Source organism: Oncorhynchus nerka, unplaced genomic scaffold, assembly GCF_034236695.1.
Source record: "Oncorhynchus nerka isolate Pitt River unplaced genomic scaffold, Oner_Uvic_2.0 unplaced_scaffold_4203, whole genome shotgun sequence".
Lineage (NCBI taxonomy): Eukaryota > Metazoa > Chordata > Actinopteri > Salmoniformes > Salmonidae > Oncorhynchus > Oncorhynchus nerka.
In genome coordinates, this window is record NW_027037093.1 from 1 (window position 1) to 17394 (window position 17394).

General features: G+C 39.9%; 1 long non-coding RNA gene across 1 annotated transcript; it reads right to left on the reverse strand.

Moving 5' to 3' along the window:
- Positions 1 to 114: 114 nt before the first annotated feature.
- On the reverse strand, positions 115 to 14115 carry LOC135566561 (uncharacterized). The gene is made up of 3 exons (XR_010462126.1): positions 13978 to 14115; positions 2463 to 2627; positions 115 to 223 (listed from the first exon to the last, which is right to left on the reverse strand). It is a non-coding gene; the product is annotated as an uncharacterized LOC135566561 (long non-coding RNA).
- Between the last annotated feature and the right edge of the window lie 3279 nt (positions 14116 to 17394).

Here is a 17394-nt window from a genome sequence, read left to right on the forward strand (position 1 = left end):
ATGATGTGTATTTTTGCTTTACATTAAGTCACAGATCTTTTATTTCATGAGATCAGCATTATTACAACATAGCCCTGTATTTACAGTTGGCTGCACATCAGAATCTCACCCTTTGTTTTGTAGAGAGTCTGCTCCTTTGAAATGAACAGGGATATCCATGGATTTGTCAGTCTTCATTGATAGAAAACCAGAGGAAATAGACTCTGCTCTCTCTGGAGGGCCCCTAGTAGTACAAGACAGTCATGCAAAACACAAAAACGAATAAAACACTAAACACAAAACACACAAAACAAATACAATAAAATTAACATTTATTATATTCCTCTCTTCCACATAATAATGATATGAGTCACCATGATGTGATATTTAGCTTCTCTTATTCTGGCCAACTACATAAAATAACAATCATTTTAGGATCCTATTGACTTTTCCAAGTAGAACATAGAACGTAGAATCTAACTCTTCATTTTGGTGTAAGGTCCCCTCCATGAAACTAATAGGGATATTCATTGATTGGTTACTCTTCATTAAAATATACAACCAGAGAAAAGGATGCCACCTTTCCAAAAAGTAAGTTTGTCAAATTTCTGCCCTGCTAGAGCTGCCCCGGTCAACTGTAAGTGCTGTTATTGTGAAGTGGAAACGTCTAGGAGTTACAACGGCTCAGCCGCAAAGTGGTAGGCCACACAAGCTCACAGAAAGGGACCGCCGAGGGCTGAAGCACATAGCACGTAACAATCGTCTATCCTCGCTTGAAACACTCACTACTGAGTTCCAAACTGCCTCTGGAAGTAACGTCAGCTCAAGAACTCTTCATCTGTAGTTTCATGAAATGGGTTTCCATGGCCAAGCAGACGCACACAAACCTAAGATTACCATGCGAAATGCCAAGCATCGGCTGGATTGGTATAAAGCTCACCGCCATCATTGCACCCACACTGCTCGCTCGCGCCAATGAGCGTCTACGTTGCCAAATGCTAAAATAGAAGTCAGTTCTATTTGTGATGCTCATCGCGCTGTAAGTCCTGCCTCTCCCATCTCCTCATCGGTTTATAGAAGCAGATACCCACGTGCCATCTCCTCATTGGTTATACCCACGTGGGTTTCTGAAAGATGAACTGAGGTTGATTGGTCGTCATGGTAATACTAGATGCCAATCGCAATAAAAAGTCAAAAGAAGAAAAAGCCTGGAAGGGGGAGAGATGACAAGAAACGATTCGGTTGACCATTTTGTGTGGATTAATTGTCGGAGTATTAATTGTCGGAGTAGAGGACCTTGTGCAGTTCAGGTAAAATAACAACTCAATGTTTATATCCCAGGACAAATTAGCTATAAAAAGCAAACTGCAAGCTAGCTAGCTTGCCATAAATGTTTAATGCTTTTCAACCCCAAATTAATATAATTGGTTCAGAGTTTGTTTTGATATTTCAACCTGTGTGTCGTTATCGCGTTTGGTGTGGGGGGACAAAATCAATTTGTTCACGATGTCGCACACGGACGGGCACGCGTGTGTTTGGTTTGGGTGTAACAGTATAACTTTAGTCCGTCCCTCCCCTGACCCGGGCGCGAACCAGGGACCCTCTGCACACATCAACAGTCACCCTCGAAGCATCGTTACCCATCACTCCACAAAAGCCGTGGCCCTTGCAGAGCAGGGGAATCACTACTTCAAGGTCTCAGAGCAAGTGACGTCACCGATTGAAATGCTATTAGCACGCACCACCGCTAACTAGCTAGCCATTTCACATCCGTTACATGGGCACAGTGTTAGACCTCATGGCTTGGTTTTTGCTCTGACATGCCCTGTCAACTCTGGGACCTTATATAGACAGGTGTGTGTATCTTTCCAAATCATGACCAATCAATTGAATTTACCACAGGTGGACACCAATCAAGTTGTAGAAACATCTCAAGGATGATCAATGGAAACAGGATGCACCTGAGCTCAATTTTGAGTCTCATAGCAAGGAGTCTGAATACTTAGTTAAATAAGGTACCTGTTTTGCAAAAAATTATAAAAATCTGTTTTCCCTTAGAGTCATTATAGGGGTAGTAGGTAGCCTAGCGGTTAAGAGTGTTGGGCCTTTCACCGAAAGGTTGCTGGTTTGAATCCCCGAGCCGACAACGTGGAAAAATATGCCTTTATGCCCTTGAGGAAGGCAATTAAAACCCTAACAACAACTGCTCCCTGGGCACCACTGACGTGGTGTTGATTAAGATAGCCCCCCACACCTCCCTGATTCAGAGGGGTTGGGTTAAATGTGGAAGACACATTTCAGTTGAATGCATTCAGCTATGCAACTGACTAGCAGTAACACAGTATCCTTCATAGAAATCATATGAACATATTACTATATATTTGAGAGGTGTGTTGTATTTTTGGTAAAAAATCGTCATGTAAATCTATTACATAATTATAACATAGGATCTAAAAGTGTTCAACAAAAACACAAAAACACACCTCATATCAGGGTCCATGGTCACATTAAGATCCTTGTTTGGTGACCCATCCTTCTGTCTTTCTTTAGGGATGTCACCACCCTCAGCCCCCTGATGATAACTCATTATAACTCTCAGAGAGGAGACGTCACAATCCTGAAGAGGACTGGTCTGGTCCCATATCAATCTGATGATAACTCATTATTCAGAGAGGATAACTCTGAAGAGGACTGGTCTAGATCTGATGCCTCTCAGAGAGGAGGCCTCACAATCCTGAAGAGGACTGGTCTAGTCCCATATCAATCTGTAAATTAGAAGAGTAAACACCATTATATTAATTAAACACAAAAGCAGAGTAGAACTACTGTTGCCTGCTGTGCAAGGGATTTGAATTGACATTATAATGACATTCTGTAAGGCATTTTGTACCAAATGCAATTATGTAAAGCACTATAGGCTGAATAAAATGTTTATGAACAAAATCAAAATGTAAAAACATTTTTTACTGAAAACAGCAATGTACAGTATTTTTTCCAGAGCATATCTGAATAAGAACAGAGATGGTTTATCATGATGATATTGAAATTCCCTATAAGGGCTTTGATAAGATGTGTATCAGACATTGAAGAAACCTTTTAGACATAAAAACACTGCTTCCCTGCTCTGGGGGTTTATGCTTGTGTTTTGTAGTCTAAACCACTTAGTGACAAATGCATTGGTAAAAACTACAACACACTGTTTTCTCCCTCTTCATATTCTATTATCTTATGGTGAATGTAGGTCAGTGTTTCTTGTCTTTTGTTGAAATTGACAGAAACCATTGTGGGGTAACATATATACATTGTTGTTCACTAGCTCTGTAGTTCAACTAGTGCATAAATAAAACATGGAATGGAACTTTGAGTGCATCAGTATAATGAAAACATGGAATGGAGTAATTAGTGCATCAGTGATCAGTATAATGAAAACATGGAATGGAGTACTTAGTGCATCAGTGATCAGTATAATGAAAACATGGAATGGAGTACTTAGTGCATCAGTGATCAGTATAATGAAAACATGGAATGGAGTACTTAGTGCATCAGTGATCAGTATAATGAAAACATGGAATGGAGTACTTAGTGCATCAGTGATCAGTATAATGGAGTACTTAGTGCATCAGTGATCAGTATAATGAAAACATGGAATGGAGTACTTAGTGCATCAGTGATCAGTATAATGAAAACATGGAATGGAGTACTTAGTGCATCAGTGATCAGTATAATGAAAACATGGAATGGAGTACTTAGTGCATCAGTGATCAGTATAATGAAAACATGGAATGGAGTACTTAGTGCATCAGTGATCAGTATAATGAAAACATGGAATGGAGTACTTAGTGCATCAGTGATCAGTATAATGAAAACATGGACTGGCCTCCATTAGATTAGCTTTGTTAATCACATGCGCAGGGTCGCAGATGTAATTGCAGGGTGCAGTGAAAGTATTAAGCTACAAGCTTCAACAGTGCAGGTCAAAGAAAAGTGAATGAAACAATAATACAAATAATAATAATAATATACATATTTACAACTGTAACAATGATACATGTAAATGTACATTGGGGGATGGGGGCAGGGTAAATGTCTGTTTAAGGATAGCCTAGCCTACCTACTTGTAAACGTGCACCATCATCATGTGATTTAGTTGATCAATTTCTTGTAAAAAATAAATAAATAATTATAGTTCCCCAGCAAGAAATCCAAACATGGATCTCAACTAGAAGGGGGAACTAACAAAGAGTCACTGACCAAAACGAAACAGGTGGGATTTTAGGAGGGGTTCTGAAAGAGGCTCATGGGGGTGTCCCCTGGAAGTTGATTAGATTAGTATCAACAACTGGGACAAAAAAAAAAACGCCCACCATGAGCGACGACTAAATTTGCCCAAGAAGAGAGGCTAACAGAATAAAACCCCACAAACGTCAAAGACAGGAAGCAAAACAAAAAGTGGAGCAAAAGAAAAAACAGGGAGGATCAGACAAAGGCATGTTTTCTGTAATCAAATAGGGAGCACCAACTGAGGGTGTTGACCTTCCACATCTCTCAACACAACTGGAGCACTGGGCCAGACACTCTTAAATAGCACCTGGGCCAGACACTCTTAAATAGCACCTGGGCCAGACACTCTTAAATAGCACCTGGCCCAGCACATGTTAAACACCATCCCACCAACGAGATGGAAACCAGGTATAACACATACTGAATAACAAGGTGACGGTGACACCACTCGGTGTTTCCTACGTGTAAAGTCCAACCTCAAAACGTAAATGGAAACACCAAAGCCAGTAACATAGTCAACATTTGTGAATAGTGTCCTCAGGTGGTTGCCCTGCTCTTGCTCTTAGTCTGCCTCCTGTCCCTCCTTGCATGGAACAAATAATTGATACGGCTATAAAGGAGGGTTCTGGTGGAAACCTAAGATGTACTTTCAATCCGACTGCGTCCAGTTGGGTAATAGGTTCAGGTAGGACGGCTAAATTATATGTGTTATATTATAATATAAATTCAGGACAAAACGGCTTTCCCATGTTTTCTTATTCTAAAAACATTTGATAAGATTCCCAATACATTTTTGCATATAGCCCATAGCTTGGGTTTAGTGATATCGAATTGAAATCAAATCAAAGACAATTTTAGGCTCCTTAGTGTTTATGATCAAGTATGATATAAATTAGCCTAATGATTTTCCTAATTTGAGTCTATAAGGAATTTGCAGAAAATGTATCATGAATTCAATCATTATATTAGACCTATGTTGGTTGAGTAGGTAATTATATCGAAATGAGCGATATCCCAATCTATAACGGCATGCGGTACAAACATTATAATCAGTCAAGTCACTGACAAAACCACAACAACTGGTCAGATTAAATTCACGCTTTCCTTTGGAAACCAATAAAGAGGTTCAATTAGATTTTTAGCGTCCTTGTCGACTAGTGAAAAACATGCACAGCCTACCATAGTTCTGAAAGTCATATTAAAGCATCCACACCAAGGACGATAACTATAGTGATAACGATAGATTATACATCATCCACACCAAGGACGATAACTATAGTGATAACGATAGATTATACATCATCCACACCAAGGACGATAACTACAGGGATAACGATAGATTATACATCATCCACACCAAGGACGATAACTATAGGGATAACGATAGATTATACATCATCCACACCAAGGACGATAACTATAGGGATAACGATAGATTATACATCATCCACACCAAGGACGATAACTATAGGGATAACGATAGATTATACATCATCCACACCAAGGACGATAACTATAGGGATAACTATAGATTATACATCATCCACACCAAGGACGATAACTATAGGGATAACGATAGATTATACATCATCCACACCAAGGACGATAACTATAGGGATAACGATAGATTATACATCATCCACACCAAGGACGATAACTATAGTGATAACGATAGATTATACATCATCCACACCAAGGACGATAACTATAGGGATAACGATAGATTATACATCATCCACACCAAGGACGATAACTATAGGGATAACTATAGATTATACATCATCCACACCAAGGACGATAACTATAGGGATAACGATAGATTATACATCATCCACACCAAGGACGATAACTATAGGGATAACGATAGATTATACATCATCCACACCAAGGACGATAACTATAGGGATAACGATAGATTATACATCATCCACACCAAGGACGATAACTATAGTGATAACGATAGATTATACATCATCCACACCAAGGACGATAACTACAGGGATAACGATAGATTATACATCATCCACACCAAGGACGATAACAATAGGGATAACGATAGATTATACATCATCCACACCAAGGACGATAACTATAGGGATAACGATAGATTATACATCATCCACACCAAAGATGATAACTATAGGGATAACTATAGATTATACATCATCCACACCAAGGACGATAACTATAGTGATAACGATAGATTATACATCATCCACACCAAGGACGATAACTACAGGGATAACTATAGTGATAACGATAGATTATACATCATCCACACCAAGGACGATAACTACAGGGATAACGATAGATTATACATCATCCACACCAAGGACGATAACTATAGATTATACATCATCCACACCAAGGACGATAACTATAGTGATAACGATAGATTATACATCATCCACACCAAGAACGATAACTATAGATTATACATCATCCACACCAAGGACGATAACTATAGTGATAACGATAGATTATACATCATCCACACCAAGAACGATAACTGTAGTGATAACGATAGATTATACATCATCCAACAAGGATGATAGCTATAGGGATAACGATAGATTATACATCATCCACACCAAGGACGATAACTATAGTGATAACGATAGATTATACATCATCCACACCAAGGACGATAACTATAGGGATAACGATAGATTATACATCATCGATAACTATAGGGATAACGATAGATTATACATCATCCACACCAAGGACGATAACATAGTGATAACGATAGATTATACATCATCCACACCAAGGACGATAACTATAGGGATAACGATAGATTATACATCATCCACACCAAGGACGATAACTATAGGGATAACGATAGATTATACATCATCCACACCAAGGACGATAACTACAGGGATAAACTATAGATTATACATCATCCACACCAAGGACGATAACTATAGTGATAACGATAGATTATACATCATCCACACCAAGGACGATAACTATAGTGATAACTATAGATTATACATCATCCACACCAAGGACGATAACTATAGTGATAACTATAGATTATACATCATCCACACCAAGGACGATAACTAACTAGTGATAACGATAGATTATACATCATCCACACCAAGGATGATAACTACAGGGATAACGATAGATTATACATCATCCACAGCAAGGACGATAACTATAGATTATACATCATCCACACCAAGGACGATAAACAGGGATAACTATAGATTATACATCATCCACACCAAGGACGATAACTATAGATTATACATCATCACACCAAGAACGATAACTATAGTGACGATAGATAACAGGGGATAACTATAGATTATACATCATCCACACCATAGGACGATTATAACTACAGGGATAACGATCGATTATACATCATCCACACCAAGGACGATAACTATAGTGATAACGATAGATTATACATCATACCAAGGACGATAACTATAGGGATAACGATAGATTATACATCATCCACACCAAGGGACGATAGATAACTACAGGATAACTATAGGATAACGATAGATTATACATCATCCACACCAAGGACGATAACTACAGGGATAACGATAGATTATACATCATCCACACCAAGGACGATAACTATAGATTATACATCATCCACACCAAGGACGATAACTATAGTGATAACGATAGATTATACATCATCCACACCAAGGACGATAACTATAGATTATACATCATCCACACCAAGGACGATAACTATAGTGATAACGATAGATTATACATCATCCACACCAAGAACGATAACTGTAGTGATAACGATAGATTATACATCATCCACACCAAGGATGATAGCTATAGGGATAACGATAGATTATACATCATCCACACCAAGGACGATAACTATAGGGATAACGATAGATTATACATCATCCACACCAAGGACGATAACTATAGGGATAACGATAGATTATACATCATCCACACCAAGGACGATAACTATAGTGATAACGATAGATTATACATCATCCACACCAAGGACGATAACTATAGGGATAACGATAGATTATACATCATCCACACCAAGGACGATAACTATAGGGATAACGATAGATTATACATCATCCACACCAAGGACGATAACTACAGGGATAACGATAGATTATACATCATCCACACCAAGGACGATAACTATAGTGATAACGATAGATTATACATCATCCACACCAAGGACGATAACTACAGGGATAACAATAGATTATACATCATCCACACCAAGGACGATAACTATAGTGATAACGATAGATTATACATCATCCACACCAAGGACGATAACTATAGTGATAACGATAGATTATACATCATCCACACCAAGGACGATAACTACAGGGATAACTATAGATTATACATCATCCACAGCAAGGACGATAACTATAGATTATACATCATCCACACTAAGGACGATAACTACAGGGATAACTATAGATTATACATCATCCACACCAAGGACGATAACTATAGATTATACATCATCCACACCAAGGACGATAACTACAGGGGTAACTATAGATTATACATCATCCACACCAAGGACGATAACTACAGGGATAACGATCGATTATACATCATCCACACCAAGGACGATAACTGTAGTGATAACGATAGATTATACATCATCCACACCAAGGACGATAACTATAGTGATAACGATAGATTATACATCATCCACACCAAGGACGATAACTATAGTGATAACGATAGATTATACATCATCCACACCAAGGACGATAACTATAGTGATAACGATAGATTATACATCATCCACACCAAGGACGATAACTATAGGGATAACGATATATTATACATCATCCACACCAAGGACGATAACTATAGGGATAACGATAGATTATACATCATCCACACTAAGGACGATAACTACAGGGATAACTATAGATTATACATCATCCACACCAAGGACGATAACTATAGATTATACATCATCCACACCAAGGACGATAACTACAGGGGTAACTATAGATTATACATCATCCACACCAAGGACGATAACTACAGGGATAACGATCGATTATACATCATCCACACCAAGGACGATAACTGTAGTGATAACGATAGATTATACATCATCCACACCAAGGACGATAACTATAGTGATAACGATAGATTATACATCATCCACACCAAGGACGATAACTATAGTGATAACGATAGATTATACATCATCCACACCAAGGACGATAACTATAGTGATAACGATAGATTATACATCATCCACACCAAGGACGATAACTATAGGGGATAGATTATACATCATCCACACCAAGGAGATAGGGATATAGATTATACATCATCCACACCAAGGATGATAACTATAGGGATAACGATAGATTATACATCATCCACACCAAGGACGATAACTACAGGGATAACTATAGATTATACATCATCCACACCAAGGAGATAACTATAGATTATACATCATCCACACCAAGGACGATAACTACAGTGATAACTATAGATTATACATCATCCACACCAAGGATAACGATAACTACAGGGATAACTATAGATTATACATCATCCACACCAAGGACGATAAATAGTGATATAGATTATACATCATCCACACCAAGGACGATAACTATAGTGATAACGATAGATTATACATCATCCACACCAAGGACGATAACTATAGTGATAACGATAGATTATACATCATCCACACCAAGGACGATAACTATAGTGATAACGATAGATTATACATCATCCACACCAAGGACGATAACTATAGTGATAACGATAGATTATACATCATCCACACCAAGGACGATAACATAGTATAGTGATAACGATTATACATCATCCACACCAAGGACGATAACTATAGTGATAACGATAGATTATACATCATAACGATAACTATAGGGATAACGATAGATTATACATCATCCACAGCAAGGACGATAACTATAGTGATAACGATAGATTATAGATAGACGTTTGGCGAGCATCCACACCAGCGTAATGCTTATCTTTCTATAGTACACCTGTTAATCATCTGATCAACGCATCCTACTGCACGTTGTAGGCCTATTAATTAGGTACTAACACAGATCGCTCAGTAACCCAAGTCTTCAAGGTGTGTTCATTGTGATAGTGACAACTGCAAATAATACTTCAATGAACACTCATATTAAACTCATATTTAAGCAATTCAACAACAAAGGCTGTTTAGCCTGGGCACCTTTTACATTATGTCATTGCTTGCCTCGTTGCTCAATTGGTTTGCAAGTGATTTACATTTTGCGAATGATTATCATTTCCTTTGATCTTCTTTTCACTGTGCTCATCTCTCTGGCTGTCCTGTGCGGTAGATCATTTGGCATTTTGGCCTAATTTACATTAAGCATTTAGCAAGAGAAAGCCTGCATCTCTCCACAAAATGCTAATAGGTCTAGAGGCTTGTGTAGCCTAGCCTATTGCGCACGGGAACAGCTGGAAGAGAGAGGGTATAGATGTATAGCCAATGTCTTAAGCTAAATATTAGCTGGATATTAGGCCATGCATTAGCTAAATAGTAGGGGCTATAAATATTTACCTGTTAAAGTGCGAGAAAAAAAGTGAAGAGATTATGACATAGCAAAACTGTGCATTCCCCAGGCTGATGCGCTCTGCAGTCCCGGACACAAAACTACACTATTGATTAGGCCTACGTTTTTAAACAAGACAATTATTCTACCTAAGCTACAACACAGTGCAATAAGGAATTCATTATTGTTATCGAGTGAGTACACATTATTGTCTAGGGCTGTAAACTGCAGTTATGTAGGCTAATTTGTATTACCGCTCAAACATCCTGTTTTGATGATCATGCAGAAATAACAGCTTACAACCTAGGCCTGATTATTCAACCATTTGGATCCGTTATGAGTTTATTCTCGACAGTTAACAAGGTCCAGAAAGGTACATTAGCAGGCTACACATACAGTGTATGATATTTTGATTACACCATCACGGCTCTCACTCTCCTTTCAAACTCCACCATTTTACATTCAGAAAGCAAGAGGAAGGTGGAATCTCCTCGATAGGCTAGTAGTAGTAAATATTAAGTGTACAACAAGCTATTGTAGTAGAGCTTTTCCTGGGACTCCATGAGTTAGGAGGAATAGCTGTAGCTGAGAGGCAGAGGAAAATCAGATGCGTAATTGTGCAAAGATAACGGTGAAGACAGAGATTAGAAATTAGAAGCATATGCAATTATTCCTTAGCTAAATATTAGGCCTAATACTACTAATATTTTTATGGGACAAGAAAATGATCATACCTAGGGTATAACAACAGAATGCAATAATGCATTATTATATTTTTCTAGTGAGTAAAGTCAACTGCAGTGAATATCCCATTTCAATAATCGCTAAAAAAGCCCTGCGTTTAGAATGTGGAAATAATGATAATAATCTAGTCTAGGCCTGATTAGGCCACCATTTTGGATCAGTAATGGGTCCTTTCTCCACAGTTTACAACGCCTTTGGCAGCGATTACAGCTGTGAGGATTTTGGGGTTAGTCTCTAAGACAGACCTTTGCACACCTGAATTGTACAATATTGGCCCATTGTTCTTTTCAAAATGGTTTAAGCTCTGTCAAATTGGTAGTTGATCATTGCTAGACAGCAGAAGAGGCTGCGGAGAGGTGAACGGCCCGGAATTTTGCAAATGGAATGGCATCCAACACATGGAACCATGTGTTTGATGTCTTTGATACCATTCCACTGAATAGCTCCAATCATTACCACGAGCCCATTCTCCCTAATTAAGGTGCCACCAACCTCCTGTGATAGATAACCATTTTCAAGTCTTGCCATAGATTTTCAAGCCAATTTAAGTCAAAACTGTGACTAGCCCACTCAGGAACATTCAATGTCATCTTGGTAAGTAACTCAGTGTAGATTTGGCCATGTGTTTTGGGTAATTGTTCTGCTGACAGGTGATTTCATATCCCAGTGTCTGTTGAAAAGCAGACTGAACCAGTTTTCCTCTAGGATTTTGCCTGTGCTTAGCTGTATTCCGTTTCTTCTTATCCTAGAAAAAACTCCTTAGTCCTTGTCGATGATAAGTATACTCATAACATGATGCAGCCACAACCATGCTTGAAAATATGAAGAGTGGTACTCAATGATGTGTTGGTTGGATTTGCCCCAAACTTAACGCTTTGTATTCAGAACAAAAAAGTGTATTTCTTTGCCACATGTTTTGCAGTTCTACTTAAGTGCCTTGTTGCGAACAGGATGCATGTTTTGGAATAGTTTTATTCTGTACATGCTTCCTTCTTTTCCTCTGTCATTTAGGTTAGTATTGTGGAGTAACTACAATGTTATTGATCCATCTTCAGTCCTCTCATATCAAATCCATTAAACTATGTAACTAACTGTTTATGTTGCATAAGAACAGCCCTTGCTTGCTGGTATATTGGCCATGTACAGTTTCACACCCCCTCGGGCCTTATTGTTTATTAAGTATACACTCCCTCCGCCATTTTAGGACATATTTATCTGATGGAGAACAGTGATTCATTAACCTCGCCTGGTATTCATTAACACCTCACCCATTTACTAAACAGCAAGATGGCGTTCCATCTGTGTGAGGTGGGGACAATTTAGGCTGAGGAGGAGATTCACACATTCCCATGTGCACATAGTCCAAATATAAGCTATGGGTTGATGTTAATTAAAAACCCTTTTGTGAACTTGAATGTGCACAATTACCATGACAATGTCCTGCTACATATAGAGTCGCCTGATCAAATGTAACAATTACACAGTCTACCTAGATCACCCTAGAGATCACAAGGTCTAAGAATGAGTCAGCACAGCATCATCTTGTAAATATAACAGACACTCCTATTACTGGGATGGTATGAAGACAGTACCTGATAGTACCTGACCATATAATCATAAACACATCTGAAGCAAGTACTTCTTCAAAGTTACCCTGTTGTCTATGATTCTAATTAGTCTTAGCAATGATATAAAATAATTTTAAGAACATATTCATATATAATATTATTTCTAAATATAAGGTTCTGTCAAAAACAGTTTGACATGATTGTCACAACAGAATCAAGTCATACGTTGTCATAGTTTTAATTGACAAATACATTTGGTAAAAATTAATTGATGATCAATATAACAATATAGGGCTCCCGTGTGGTGCAGTGGTCTAATGCACTGCATCACAGTGCTCGAGGAGTAACTACACACCCTGGTTCGATTCCAGGCTGTATCACAACCCATCATGATTGGTAGTCCCATAGGTTGGCGGACAATTGGCGCAGCGTTGTTAGGGTTGGCCGTCATTGTAAATAAGAATTTGTTCTTAACTAACTTTCCTAGTTAAATAAAGGTGTATATATACATAATTACTAGAACATATTAATGTTCCTTAAATATTTTCAAGTTGAATTGTCTACATGCACAGTATATCTTAACTTGTAACAATCTTTGCCATTTTTTCCAGCACCGTTTTGACAGTAGAATGCGGGTCACATTCAATGACACGTTAGTTTGATCAACAACATTAAAACATTTCCTAATTACAAAACACGTAGTAGAAACATATTAGAAACAATAAATAACATGAAATACCTATCATGAAGTTTTAGTGGTACATGTAACAATCATTTTAATCAACTACATATAGTTCATGTTACTGTCAAATGATTAATTACATACATACCTGTGAGAAGCCCACCCGCTGACCTTTCCTCTTAACCGACTAGTTGAGATTTCCTTGTGAATTCTCTGCTAATATTGACTGTAAACAGAGATCTAGAAACTGTAGAGTATGAAATGTGTTCCTTCAAAACAGGTTTGGTTTGTGACACTTTGCACCACCATAAATGTTATCTGTTATTAATGGTTAACTAATTCTCCTCCTTCAACCATCTCAACTCATCCCTTTCAGCCCCCAGTCAAGTGAATATTCCTCTAGGTGGCAGCAGAGTGGACTTTCTGGAGCTGATGGGTCCTAAGATGTTGGCAGAGACAGCAGACATGATAGGAGTGAAGGAGCTCAGGGATGCTTTCAACGAGAAAAGGGGACGGTTTGGTGAACTTCGAAGGTGAGAGAGGGGGAGGATGGGGAAGAGGCAGAGGGAGGGTGAGATGAAGGGGGAGAGGGTGAGGGAGAGAGGGGGAGGATGGGGAAGAGGCAGAAGGAGGGTGAGATGAAGGGGGAGAGGGTGAGGGAGAAAGGGGGAGGATGGGGAAGAGGCAGAGGGAGGGTGAGATGAAGGGGGAGAGGGTGAGGGAGAGAGGGGATGAGGGGAGAACTAAAGACAACTACAGACCAGTATCCCTTCTTTCTTTTCTCTCCAAAACTCTTGAACGTGCCGTCCTTGGCCAGCTCTCCCGCTATCTCTCTCAGAATGACCTTCTTGATCCAAATCAGTCAGGTTTCAAGACTAGTCATTCAACTGAGACTGCTCTTCTCTGTATCACGGAGGCCCTCCGCACTGCTAAAGCTAACTCTCTCTCCTCTGCTCTCATCCTTCTAGACCTATCGGCTGCCTTCGATACTGTGAACCATCAGATCCTCCTCTCCACCCTCTCCGAGTTGGGCATCTCCGGCGCGGCCCACGCTTGGATTGCGTCCTACCTGACAGGTCGCTCCTACCAGGTGGCGTGGCGAGAATCTGTCTCCTCACCACGCGCTCTCACCACTGGCGTCCCCAGGGCTCTGTTCTAGGCCCTCTCCTATTCTCGCTATACACCAAGTCACTTGGCTCTGTCATAACCTCACATGGTCTCTCCTATCATTGCTATGCAGACGACACACAATTAATCTTCTCCTTTCCCCCTTCTGATGACCAGGTGGCGAATCGCATCTCTGCATGTCTGGCAGACATATCAGTGTGGATGACGGATCACCACCTCAAGCTGAACCTCGGCAAGACGGAGCTGCTCTTCCTCCCGGGGAAGGACTGCCCATTCCATGATCTCGCCATCACGGTTGACAACTCCATTGTGTCCTCCTCCCAGAGCGCTAAGAACCTTGGCGTGATCCTGGACAACACCCTGTCGTTCTCAACTAACATCAAGGCGGTGGCCCGTTCTTGTAGGTTCATGCTCTACAACATCCGCAGAGTACGACCCTGCCTCACACAGGAAGCAGCGCAGGTCCTAATCCAGGCACTTGTCATCTCCCGTCTGGATTACTGCAACTCGCTGTTGGCTGGGCTCCCTGCCTGTGCCATTAAACCCCTACAACTCATCCAGAACGCCGCAGCCCGTCTGGTGTTCAACCTTCCCAAGTTCTCTCACGTCACCCCGCTCCTCCGCTCTCTCCACTGGCTTCCAGTTGAAGCTCGCATCCGCTACAAGACCATGGTGCTTGCCTACGGAGCTGTGAGGGGAACGGCACCTCAGTACCTCCAGGCTCTGATCAGGCCCTACACCCAAACAAGGGCACTGCGTTCATCCACCTCTGGCCTGCTCGCCTCCCTACCACTGAGGAAGTACAGTTCCTGCGCAGCCCAGTCAAAACTGTTCGCTGCTCTGGCCCCCCAATGGTGGAACAAACTCCCTCACGACGCCAGGACAGCGGAGTCAATCACCACCTTCCGGAGACACCTGAAACCCCACCTCTTTCAGGAATACCTAGGATAGGATAAAGTAATCCTTCTCACCCCCCTTAAAAGATTTAGATGCACTATTGTAAAGTGGCTGTTCCACTGGATGTCTTAAGGTGAACGCACCAATTTGTAAGTCGCTCTGGATAAGAGCGTCTGCTAAATGACTTAAATGTAATGTAAATGTAAAGGAAAGGGGGATATTCCAATGTGTCTTCCGCATTTAACCCAGTTACCCAACCCCTCTGAATCAGATCAGAGAGGAGAATATGAGAAGAACAGTGAGATATGGTGAAGGTTGCTCACTACTACTACCAATACTACTTTCATCCCGTTTCACCATACTCATACTCATATTTTGTGTTCTTTCCACAGAGTTTGTCAGGATGATGTCCCGCTGACTATCCTGGCCAGAAGACCGTGATGACATGACTATAAGAGACTAGTAAACAACAAAACCTCCTCTGTTAGATGTTATGGACCAGTCCTCAGTATGTTGTTGTACATGTAATTATAGTATTATTGATGTACAAATATTTCATGTTGTTTTTAGGGTATTTGTTGGTACTTATGTATTGCTATAGCAACAATCCCTCCTAGTACTGTATGTTTTTGTTGTCTAACTGTAACATTGTAATAATAATAATAATATTTGTAAAGTGCTTTTCATGTATTATGTTCAGTGCTACACTATGTTATCAGTTAGTAATGCTTTTGTAGAGTTTCAGCCAGTAGTTTAAAGAGTAGTGCTCACGAGCCTGAAAGTTCTCAAGCAGCTTAATGACCTGAGCCAGATATCCCCCATGGCATTGTTTTATGAAATGTTGAAGATCTGGAGAATCATCCAGATATTCTTATATTGACGTTCCCTTGAGACGATCTCCATGGGTAAATAGGACCATTGTATAGTTTGCAGCCCGTTCTCCAAAGGTTGTCTGAATGATCTCCAGTATTTCCTTCTCCTCAGGTGTGAATCTACCCAGCTGGATCACAATCAGGAACACATTTCAAGATTTGAATACCCCTGCCCTAAAATAAGAAAATGTTCCAATGTATGAAGAGGTTCCATGAAGAGGTTGACCTATTAGGATTATGTGCACAACTATTAACTCCACGTGTAGCTATAGCAATTAATTAGGGGCCAGGGGTATTCAAACGTTACCCTACAAGGACTGGACTACTGCTGGTTTCTTGTTCTATCTGATAATTGATGACAGTCACCTGGTGTCCCAGGTATAAATCAGTCCTTGATTAGAGGGGAAGAATTAAAAACAAGCAGTGTAACTAGTTTAGAGGTCCAGATTTGAATTTGAGGGGATTAGGCCTACAACTATAGTGAGAGAAAGATTGTCTTTTTCTGCATACGAAAATGATCAGATCTCACAACGTTTGGAGAAGAATGTCACAGGAAACCCATTCATGTGACATTATCATATTGCAATATTCTGAGACTCGCAGCGCAACTGCAAAAAATACTACCTGGAACGCTGCCAGAAATGTAGCAGTTGCAAGAAGTTAAAAAA